General features: G+C 30.8%; 1 long non-coding RNA gene across 1 annotated transcript; it reads left to right on the top strand.

Moving 5' to 3' along the window:
• The first annotated feature begins 10,163 nt into the window (after positions 1-10,163).
• On the top strand, positions 10,164-10,731 carry LOC149554097 (uncharacterized). Its single transcript, XR_016353436.1, has 2 exons — positions 10,164-10,347; positions 10,446-10,731. It is a non-coding gene; the product is annotated as an uncharacterized LOC149554097 (long non-coding RNA).
• Positions 10,732-11,489: the final 758 nt, after the last annotated feature.

The raw sequence follows: 11,489 nt of genomic DNA on the forward strand, positions 1-11,489 counted from the left end.
ACTATTGAGGTGGAAGTTGAAACATGCAAGGAGATTGATACGAAAAGGGCTTCCATTTCTTTGGATGGGGAGTTTTTTGAGGTACATGGTAGTTGTATGTTGAATGTAGAATTGTGTGAGGAAGATAGAACATGTATGAGTGATATTGTGGTGGAGAGTTCTAATTTATTTTCCTATCTTAGTGTAGTTAGTGAGACAAAGAGCTTATATAAGATTTAGGGATTACAGAGGCATCATGTGACTTGTTAGCTAAAGGTGAGTGATAGTAACATTTCTTTAGTTCTTAAGAATTATGATGCTATCCATCAAATGCTAGCTACATCTAGTTGGGGCACTCCTATGTTTGATGAGCATAGTGATAGTACTCTTTCCCTAGTAGAGGATCATACACTTAAAGAGGCTATCAATACCTTGAAGCATATTCACTCTCATGTAGTTGCTAACAAGGATTACCTTCTTGAGTGGGTAGGACCTGGTATGAAATGTTAGGGAAAGAGGAGGAGGTGGCTTAGCTCACCTAGGAGCTTGAGGTGACTATAGACTCTTTTCTATATACTCAGTTGCCTCTTTAGCAGTCACAATCATAGTTGGTTAAGGTTAGCATAGAGTTAAAATAGGTATAGTTGACACCAATCCTAGACTTATTCAATTATATATTGTGGTTGGTGGTGAGTTTGCTTCTACAGTTAAGGATGAAGGACATGATGATGTAGGGAACACATTCATCCAAGATATGAGTGTAGTATGTATAGAGGAGGTGAGAGCATCAATTAAGATGGATTCTCATGGTAATTTTCTTCCTTTTGCTAGAATTGAATCTATTTCTTCTTTTCATATGACTGGTAGCATTGGACAGTTGGCATTGTAACATTTTCAAAGGGATTAGCTATGGATTGCAGGGAAGTAGATTAATGCTTCCACATATAATTTTTATTTTACTGAGTCATTCGTGGAGTATTTTCTTGAGAGATTGAATTTGTGGGAGGTTTCATATAATGTATCTAAGGGTACTCTCATTCAAGGCTCTCATGCTCTATGATGATTGGTGTGGAAGATTGTAGAGACCTTGGCTAAAATGCTTCCTAATATGGATTTTGTGGGTTGGTTTATTGTGAGGGTTGTCCAGGATCCTACCTGACTAATAGTTTATAGTCAAATATTAGAGCCATCTTATAATTCCTAGTTTGATGATGATGAGCCCTTGATAGAGATTGGGAGTTTCTATCAACATTACAATGTGAGGAGTGCTCATCACTTTTCTTTTAACCCATAGGTAGAGGGCTTGGTTTTTAGCATTGTGGATGGTGATAGAAGGCTTGGAATTCATTATACATGCAAAGGGCATACTTCTCTACCAAGGGATGGATATTTTGAGATACAAGGTATTGTGAAACAATTGGATTTTCTAGAGAATGAGATGAATCAAAATCACAAACAAATGATCCAACTAATTTCAAGTCTGAGATTTGAGCAGAGCATGATATCACTTTTGCAAAGAGAAAAATATGAGCATATAGTTGTAGCTTTATATTTGTGAAACATTTCTTATAAAACACTACATGAGTTGGGCACAATTGATGCGGAATGTGATGAGAATTTAGATCAAGTTAAGTCAGATGATGCATTTTATGGCATGAGTTCCCCAGATCATGTATTTGATCATGATGTAGTGATAGTTGGAGTAGGAGCATGTGAGGATAATGTCATATCAGTGGCCACTTCTATGTCAGTTGAGCCATCTAATGAGGAGTTTAGCAATATGCATGTGGTTGTAGATGTGTGATCTGATGATAGTATACTTGTTATTGTTGATGAGGTGAGTGATATAGTGATACAACCATGTTATACTATCAGTCAAAAAAGTGTTGATGTTCACTTCATGGACACTCCTATGTTTGACATGGAAGCAACATTGTCTTATGAAAATCCAATGTTTAAGGTTGATGTTGATCACTCATTTGAGTGGAGTTGGGCTCAATTTTCACCATCTGTCAAGATTCAATTTTGTGTTCTGACAGTTGGTAATGTTCTAGTATCCAAAATTTTTGATGTGGTTATACCTATTATTGATACTGTTGGAATAATTGCATATGGTTCTCCTATAGCTACATCTCTTCAAGTGTTTGTTGATCAAGATTCCAGTCTAGTATATATTATATGGGTGGGGACCGGGATGGAGATATTTTTGTGGGGTTTTCTTTTAGTGATATTCTAACTCCTACATCATTAGCACAAGTTTTGAATGCTATACTAAAAATTATTTTTTCGATCTTGATGATGTTAGTGGTATGCAGTTGGTTCAATGTTAACAAGGGTGTCACATACTACTTTATTTGGAATCTAGGTGGAGGTTGGATTTCATTGTATTGTTGGATTGCTTGAGGATAGGTAATTTCAAGGAGGGTGACTATAATGTCCCCCATCTTTTAGACCCTCAATGGAGTTCTTATTTTTTTATTCTCCAAAGGGTAAGTGGAGAAATAATTTTAATTCAATTCAATAAATAAATAAATCTAAAGGTGACTATGTTTAATTAATTTTATTTTCTAGAAGCACAACTAATTATTGTAGTGGAAATGGGGAAGCTTCTAGAGAGTGCATTTTTTAGAAGTAAAACTAATTATTGCATTGGAAAGAGGCAAGTTTCAAGAGAGTGAATTAAATAATATTTTATTTCCTTCTCGAAGGGTGAGCGAAAAGAATAAATAGAGGTGAAAGCTTCATTGTTAGGCATCCAATTATTGTCAATTACATTTGATATGAACTTGGGAGAAGAAACTTAGGGTTTCTAATTTTAGTTAGCCATTGGAGAGCACGAATTCTTCAGTGTTGCAACCATCTAAGGTGGTGAAATATCCACTAAATTTGGCATTCAAGAGAGCTTCATTTTGGAGTTCTATTTGTGCTTAAAATTAATGCATAACCAAAGGATTTGAAGAATATTGAAGGACTATCGAGTGCAGACCTGAAGATTCATCTTTGGCAGCCATTAGTAATCATTCTTTTCCTTGCTGCTATAATACATGTGAATAGTGTTGTGCTATAGAATTTATGCTTCATTTTGATTGCAACTTTCATCTCCATCTGCAGGTGTCATTATTATCAGTTTGGGCAAGGGATATTACATTGGTATTAGAACTTGCTTACAAAGTGTTTGAAAAAATGTCAAACAACTGAGTTAGAGAAGAATTCGGTGTTTCATGAAGTTATAACCAGTTAGAGTTATTGCATAACTTCCACTGAAGAAGTTATTTATTAAGTTAAACTATTTATGATCATATGAAATGATCCCTTCAATTTTTCTAAAATTTAACTACCAAAGAAAGTTTATTTCAAGTATAAGTATTATAAGCATCTATTCTTTTTTAATACATTGTCTTTTGTAATTAGAAGTTATTCAATACTATAAAAATTGACCTACAAGTTATTTATTAAGTTAAACTATTTATGATCATATGAAATGATTCCTTCAATTTTTCTAAAATTTAACTACCAAAGAAAGTTTATTTCAAGTATAAGTATTATAAGCATCTATTCTTTTCTAATACATTGTTTTTTGTAATTAGAATTTATTCAATACTATAAAAATTAACCATTGCCTTAATTAAATCACTACATAAATGACACATTATGATTATATTTTGAGTTTTGGAATGTAAATTTTATTAGTAATAAATTGTTTTTATTTAGTTTAATTATTTGAAAAAGCTTCATTTTATATATAATATAATATTTATCAGGTTTATATTGTTATACTTCTCATGATTATTTTTTAAATTCAAAAATATCTTTTAAATTTTTTGAATGTATTAATCAATTTTGTACTAAATTATTCAATATCATACTATTTTAATTGAGATAAGTTTAAATTTTTTTTAATTGAAATACTTTTCAATTTATTTTAAAAACTATTGTTATAGATTTATTTAAATTCTAGTTTAAATATTTTGCAATAAATAGTTTAAATTAGATATTAACAAATTATTATACAAAAATAGATGATTTTATTTTGTTCTCTTTAATATTATATTTTTTTTGTGAAATAGAGATTAAAAAATCTATTTTAAAAATCATCCTCTATTTCTAAATAATATTTAAAGTTACAAATTTTTTATTATATAATTTTAAACTCTAAACTTAATTATTTAACTATCTTCTTAATTTGTCACTTATTAATTGAAATCTATTTCATTTACATTATTTTTTACATCTCTTATATTTTGTTCTATATTTATAATGTCAAGAACATTTCTTTGATGAGTACTTTACAATCAATTTCAATTTAAATGAAATCTAGCTTTCAATTTCAAGTAGAAAAAATTATAACACTTGTATTTGTTTTAATTTGCAATTTTCTATTATGAAAGACTTAAATACTTAAGAAAAAGTTTTAAATTTTTTGAAGAATATAATAATTAGTTATTTATTTTAGTAGACTTGAAAATAGAATTAGTTTTCCCTAGTGAAGCCATAACATGTAGATTTTTTAGATTTGTCTCTTTTTTAGTCCACATAGGTTAACATGTGTTTATAAACATTTATCTCCTAATGTTTACACCATCACCATCATATCCATAGTCACATAAAATATGCAAAAATATTTATGTCATACATTACAAAATCACTTATACCATCATAACATCCTCATATATATCATCTTACAACAACAACAAACAAACATTTCATTCTTTATTTTTGTTCATCGATGGTGTTTAAATGATTTGATTATAATAAAATATTTAATGAGGATGGTAATATATAGACTTAATGGTACCACTATAAAAAAAAATTCTTACATATTTAAATAATATAAAGGGTCACTAACAATATTAATATTTTCAGAATGGATAGAAAGAATAAGTTGGAATCACTTGGGTATGTGTGGGATCGTGGTGTGCCAAAAAGTGATGACCTGATTTTTCCCACCTATCTTGATACAAAACTAAAAAATGAATACCTTTATAAGGCCTAGTATATCTTTGGATGCCAACCCTATGTGGTCAGCTTTATAAATGTCCCAAAAAGTATGTTTTTGGTCCATTCTTGTGTGCTTTTTACTCCAAACATGTATCTAGCAATGTTTTTCCACTCAAATTTGATGAAATGAAAAATCTTTCTTAAGAATGTTCTTAGCTTTCCATAAATGTAATGTCTATCAATTATGATTTTAGTAAGTAAATATTACTTATTTTCTAATGGAGTTATATATGAAGTGTTCATTGACACACTAATTGAAAAACAACTATAAATTTCAAATAGCACAACATTTTTCAAATCCAAAAGACGCATCACATTCTACGCTTCAGTTAAGGTGGTTAGACATGAGAGCTTTTTTTTTTTCAAAAATACTATAGCAGAAAATTTATAATTAATTATTTCTTTAGAATAAAAATACCAAAAAATATGTCACATTTTAGAATGTGTCTATTTCTCATCTGTAGAATCTTATTAAAAAATATTATCATTTTATTTTGATTAAGGTGGTCAGACATACACCTACTTATTTATGTTTTGGACATTTTATACTATTGCATTAATATTAAAAAATTGGACCAATCAATTTTTTAATTTTATTAGATAAGGCTTAGTAGTTTAGAAACTAAATTCAATTTCGTAGGAGATTCTTTTCTCTCAAGTTTTTAATAGAAAGTTCATGACAAGTTGAAAATTGCATGTCAAGTTGGCATAACCCTAATTTTTGATATTTCATTGCCACTTAAAGGTATAGGTTAACCATGATCCCATACATACCCACTTATCAAGTTAGATGTGCAAAATGTTCAAAATGAAGGAAGCCATTTCTTAAGTTGGAAACTTGAATGGACACCTATTAGAGATAATAGTAAACAACAAGCAGACTATTGTGTTGCTATGCCTCTTGATAGACTCACTCACTTTGTCAAATGAGAAGGTTTATTGGATAGTATCGAAACAACATTTATATGTAAAATTTTTGCTAAGAATAATTTGAGAGAACCTACTAACCATGCCATAAAAATGTATGCAAGGTTTGTCTAGATTTAATAAATTCATTAAGTGTGTCACTTTTATAAAAATAAATTAAAAAATTTATTATATCAATTAATATGAATTTTTTATATGTATAAATAGATATCATTGTGCTTTTGGGTCATTAGATAAAAGAAATGCACCAAAAGGCAATGAAAGAATACACAATTTTTCTCAAAAAAGGGGGGTGTCAAATCTATTTTCTTGTTAGAGTTATGTATGGTAGGCTAGATATTACAATAATGATATCTAATGAGTTTAGCCATAAGGATTCTAATGGTGAATTTTGTCATGGAAAGGAGGATCCTTCAGGTGATCCAAGGAGTAGATTTGCACCAAGGTTGTCAAATGAATGTAAATAATATATTGAATCCTTACTATTGATGTGTGTGGGGATTGACACATTATGTGAACAACATTACCTAGATTCTAGTCTTACAAATTAGATGAATAAGAGGGATATGTGTTTGTTAAGAAAGGATGTGTTACATGCATGGAAAATAGTACACTCCCTATGTTTACAAAAAAATGAGGATGATGCTACAAGTGTATATTTATGGCATGTAGAGGAGAAAGATAATTTCTTTTATTATAAAACACCAAAAAATATGGAAAATAATCCATTTATCATAGGTGTCCAAACACGATGGATGTTAGAGATGATGGTGAAACATTCACATGACTCCATTATTGCAATGGAATCCAAATTCTTGACAAATAAATACTATGTAAGTAGAAAATTTCTAATTTTAATTTAAAAATTTAATTTAGTCATTAGTCTTATTTGTCAAAAATATTAATTTATCATTGATTTGTTCATGTGTAGTATCAACTTTATACCTTGCCTGTATTTGATGAACAAGAAGTTGGTGTACTTGTTGCATGGGCCATATCCTCAAGAAATAAAGTCGAGGATATAAATGAATGGCTAACAAAGATTTACAAAAGAGGAAAACAATATAGAGAAGATTGACATGTAAATGTTGTTAGAGAAAAAGGTTAATTTAATTTCATTTATTAAATTACCTTTTTTTCCCTTCTTAAGATTTTTCTTTATGCATTTTTTTAGCTTTGTCTATTTAATAATTAATTAGTTTTATTAAATAGCTTTTACCTTTAGGTTACCATTTTTAACTTTTAGGTTACCTTTTTTGAGTTTTGATCTCCTTTTATAAGGATTGATCTCTTTGTGATCTTTAATCTCTTCTTCATCTGAATATACAATTTGCGTGTTTTCAAAGCAAACCCTTACCTCTTCTTGTCTTTTTCTTTTCTATAAATGGTTTTCTACATGTAGGTATTCGAGGGCTTTGTGGATTTAATTTGCATATTTTCTCAAATCCTACATGGTATCAAAGCCAAATCTGTTGTAGCTTGTTCAGTATTTGGAGAAAAATGGAAAACAAGGGTTTGACAGATCAGATCTAGAGTTTATTAGGTATTTCCTGAGGAAATAGAGGCTTACTAATTTTTGGAGTAGTTTGAGGCCAAACAGACTTCACAAATGGATCCAAAAGGCGTCAAAACCCATATTTCCATTTAATGTTTGTCCATTTTGGACAATGTTGATATGGGAGGCAAAAATAAATTGCTCGATAGGGTTGTACAACCTATACACGTAGTTTGAGATGCCAAAAATCAAGAAAATTGCAAAAATAATTATTTTGCAGGTTTTTAACCCACAACAGTTAACTAATCACTATGGTCACTGTTGTGTTTACTACTGGCGATCACCACTTAATGGCCCGCCCAACAGCTTCACAATGGCTTTGCTGTAGTGGCCCCACTCTGTAGCAGACCACCACTCAACCTGCTACCCATCCATCACTCTACCAAAGGTGTGGGGTTTTAAAAATTTAAAAATTATTTTTTAATTAAAAAAAAAAATTATGCATTTCTAGGGCCCTTGCTAGTTTTTTCTCTATACCTTGAACATACAGACATATTTTTTCAATTTGAAAGAAACACTAAAAAGTTGGTTTTGAGATGAAGATAGTGGTGTAGGATTTTTTTGGTTTTGATGCAATTTGGTTGCTTGTTTTGGTAGTCAAAGCTAGATATTTAGCTTTTCACTCCAAAGGGCATATCTTGAGCTTCACAACTTCATTTTTTGAAAACATTATATTTTTGGAAAGCTAGGTCTGTCTACTTTTCAGAAATGTTATAATTTCTTCTAGATTCTACTCCATGCTCTTTCTATCATATTTTTGGCTTTCTTGTACGATGGTGGATATTTTGGTTGTTTCAAGTCTAGGGATCATTTTCATGGCATGAGCTCTCCTCTTTTTGACTATACTATCTATTGTATTAGCTCTTTGTCATTTTTGATCATTGCTAATCTATCATTTGTAAGCATTTTTATGCAAATGCACTAAGATAAAGTGCCACTTCTTGCTTTTCGGGATCTTTTTCATCATTGTGATTTGTTGTACTCACACTACATTATAAAGTGCCATGAGGGATAGTTTTTTTCCTTTTAGTGTCCTCTTCCTTTGTCAAGTGAGTGTCCCTTCCACAATATTAGCCCCATGACGTGTCGATGACATGTGCCTTTATAGGTGTCTATACCTCTTTCTCACTCTTGTTCTTGGTTCTCTCTATTTTGTAGGAGATTTTTGGCCCACTTTCTTAGCTACTTGTCACCTCACCCTTCTTTTCATTAGCGGGGTTCTTCTATTGTTTCTACTACTTCCTTGGTTCATTGGAATGAGCTATGTATTCAATAGTTGATCCTATGTACTAGGCGATTGTAGTGGTTGGATACCTATGCATTTTGGTGAGATGGATCATCTACCATATTGACACTCTTCTTTTGCTTCCTACTTTGATTGTAGCCTTCCTCGGTTTGATTGATCAGCTCTGCAAGGTTTAGTTTTTCATGCCATCTATATTTTTGAGTTTAGTTGTTTGCCTTTGTTTGTCTCCTAATTTGATGCAAATTATAGTCTTCTCTACCTGGTCAAGTTCTATTTCAGAGGAGGTTCTATAGATCAGTAATTTCCTTTTGACAGAGTTTGTGGCTTCTTCATTCTTCAATGGTTTTCTTCATGATCATTCTTTGTTCCTATTTTCTAGAACATTACCCTAGTTGGAAGCTTCTATAGTCCTTCACTAGGTTTTCAACTATCTCTTTTTAGAGTATAGCTTTTCCCTCTAGGTTTTCTCTATTTCTCTATTTCATAGAGATTTTGTTGTGATTGGTTACCTCATCAGACCTTGTTGCTAGGACCCAATTTTGCTTTGAGCATTGCATTGTACTTGCCTTGCTCTTTCTACATTGTTTGTAAAATCTTAAGGGGGATGTTAGAGAAAAAGGTTAATTTAATTTAATTTATTAAATTACCTTTTTCTCCCTTCTTAAGATTTCACTTTTTGCATTTTTAGCTTTCTCTATTTAATAATTAATAAGTAATTATTAAATAGATTTTACCTTTAGGTTACCATTTGTAACTTTTAGGTTACCCATTTTAGGTTTTGATCTCCTTTTATAAGGATTGATCTCTTTGTAATCTTTAATCTCTTTGTCACGCCTGACCGCTACTTGGTTTACTGTATTTTAGGATTTTTTTGTTTTAAGAACCTTTCAGATGATATGTTCCTGTGATCTGATGAACTTGGGTTTTATATGTCTTTTGGACATGTGTTTATGTCTGAACATTTTGTTATGTCTAGATTTTAATATGATTACTTTGGTCTTAATGATATTTCTGTTATGACATAGGGTAAGGAATGAGGTTATTTACTTTAAATAATCTAAGAAATCCTAAATTGTTTGTTAACATAGTATATAATATTTTGAATTAATTCAAGGGCAAACTACCCTAAAGTCAATATCATGTATTTTGTTTAAGTATTGTTATTAACATTTTGGTTTGAATTCTTAAAAAACCCTAATGGGCTTTGCATGCGATATTATCTATTTTGACCATGCCAAATGGCAGTGATCGTGGCTGAAGTAATGCCAATTCTGTGCTAAGTTATGGATAATTTAATGAAAGCTTTTATGAAGCTCATAGTGGCATTGAATTTGGTCGGCCATTCTGTATAGTTGGAGTTTTTGTGGAAGCAATGCTGAATTCAGGGCTATTGTTGCTTGGGGAAAACATTACACTTGTGATGAGTAACTGGAGCTTCGGCATGTTTGGGGCTTTCAATTGGAATGAAATTCTATTTTATGTAGTTATGATGGGAAGTTTTTTTTTTTTATCGAAGTTTGTTTGTTATTTTGGGTTTCTAGTTTTCGTTGGTGTATCTCTACTACTGTAGCAAGATTAGTGTTGGCTTCGTGGGCTTTGAGCTGGGAGCTTCATCGCAGAGCATTGTTGTCTTTAGATTCGAGTAGGGGGCCTTTCTTAACCCTATCCTTCTCAATTTCATGTTATTTTGTTTGTAAAGAGAAAAAATTTTATGTTTAAGGTTTGGAGGTTATGGTGCAGATTGGTATCATCACCCAAGCGTGGGTGTATGCAGGGCTCGGCAGCTAAATGTGAAACTCTGTGTACATCCAGACTTGAGTGGTGATATGGGTTTGTGGTTTGTTACGGGTTCTATTTACTCAATGTGAATGTTCAAACGTATTTTGACCAGAGGATATTTTAAAAGGAATACGGGTTTGTAGTTTTAAATCTCTGTGAGTGTTATCAACATTTTGTCATGCAAATAGCAGACATTGCAAGACACGGTTGCAATGAGGATTAAAATTTGAGTTTGTGGTTTGAGTTTTGTTTGAGTTAGTATGGAATTTGATGGTTAAAACATAGAAGATTTAAAAGAATGATATACAAGATTTAGTAGATTGAAATGTCTAAACAAAACTTTGAAGACTAATATATTGATGAACAAGAACGTAGGCAATATATCAAACAGTTGTCGTGTATCCTAAAAGAAACATTTTATTCTGGCTTCAGTTTGGTTTTTGTTTGGGTATTGAAAACATTAAAATTGGTTCATCATATAAATTGAAAATTTAATATGATTTTAGAACCTAAAAGTATTAGAAGTTAAAGTATTCTTTGCTGTTTAAAAATATACTTTGAAGTCTAAAAATGAATTAGGCTAGGAGGTTAACGGAATCATGGAATGGCATAAATCAAATGTTAACTATTATAGTTCAAACAAAAAGGAAGAAAACATTTTGAAATGTTGTTTACTATGTTCATTTGAGTAATTAACTTGATTGGAAATCTAATTTGATGGTACTTCTTTAAAAGTGTATTAATCAAATTTGTTATTGTTGTAGTTAATGTTTTCTGAATTGATTGTTGTTGGAATTTATTAAAAAAAAAATTATTGGTAATGAAAACAATTGTAGGAAGTATTTCAATGTGATTTTATAATTTTTGAAAAGAAATAAAGTTCAGTATTTCTTAAGTTGTATGATACATATTGATGTAGATTTCATGTTTACAGTAAGAATATCATATGTATTTTGGTCTTATTATCTTTGTTAGTTCGAAGGGAATGTTTAGATTGTTATGTCA

The sequence above is a fragment of the Cupressus sempervirens genome, chromosome 6, assembly GCF_028749045.1.
Source record: "Cupressus sempervirens isolate cs-2001-9-10 chromosome 6, ASM2874904v1, whole genome shotgun sequence".
Lineage (NCBI taxonomy): Eukaryota > Viridiplantae > Streptophyta > Pinopsida > Cupressales > Cupressaceae > Cupressus > Cupressus sempervirens.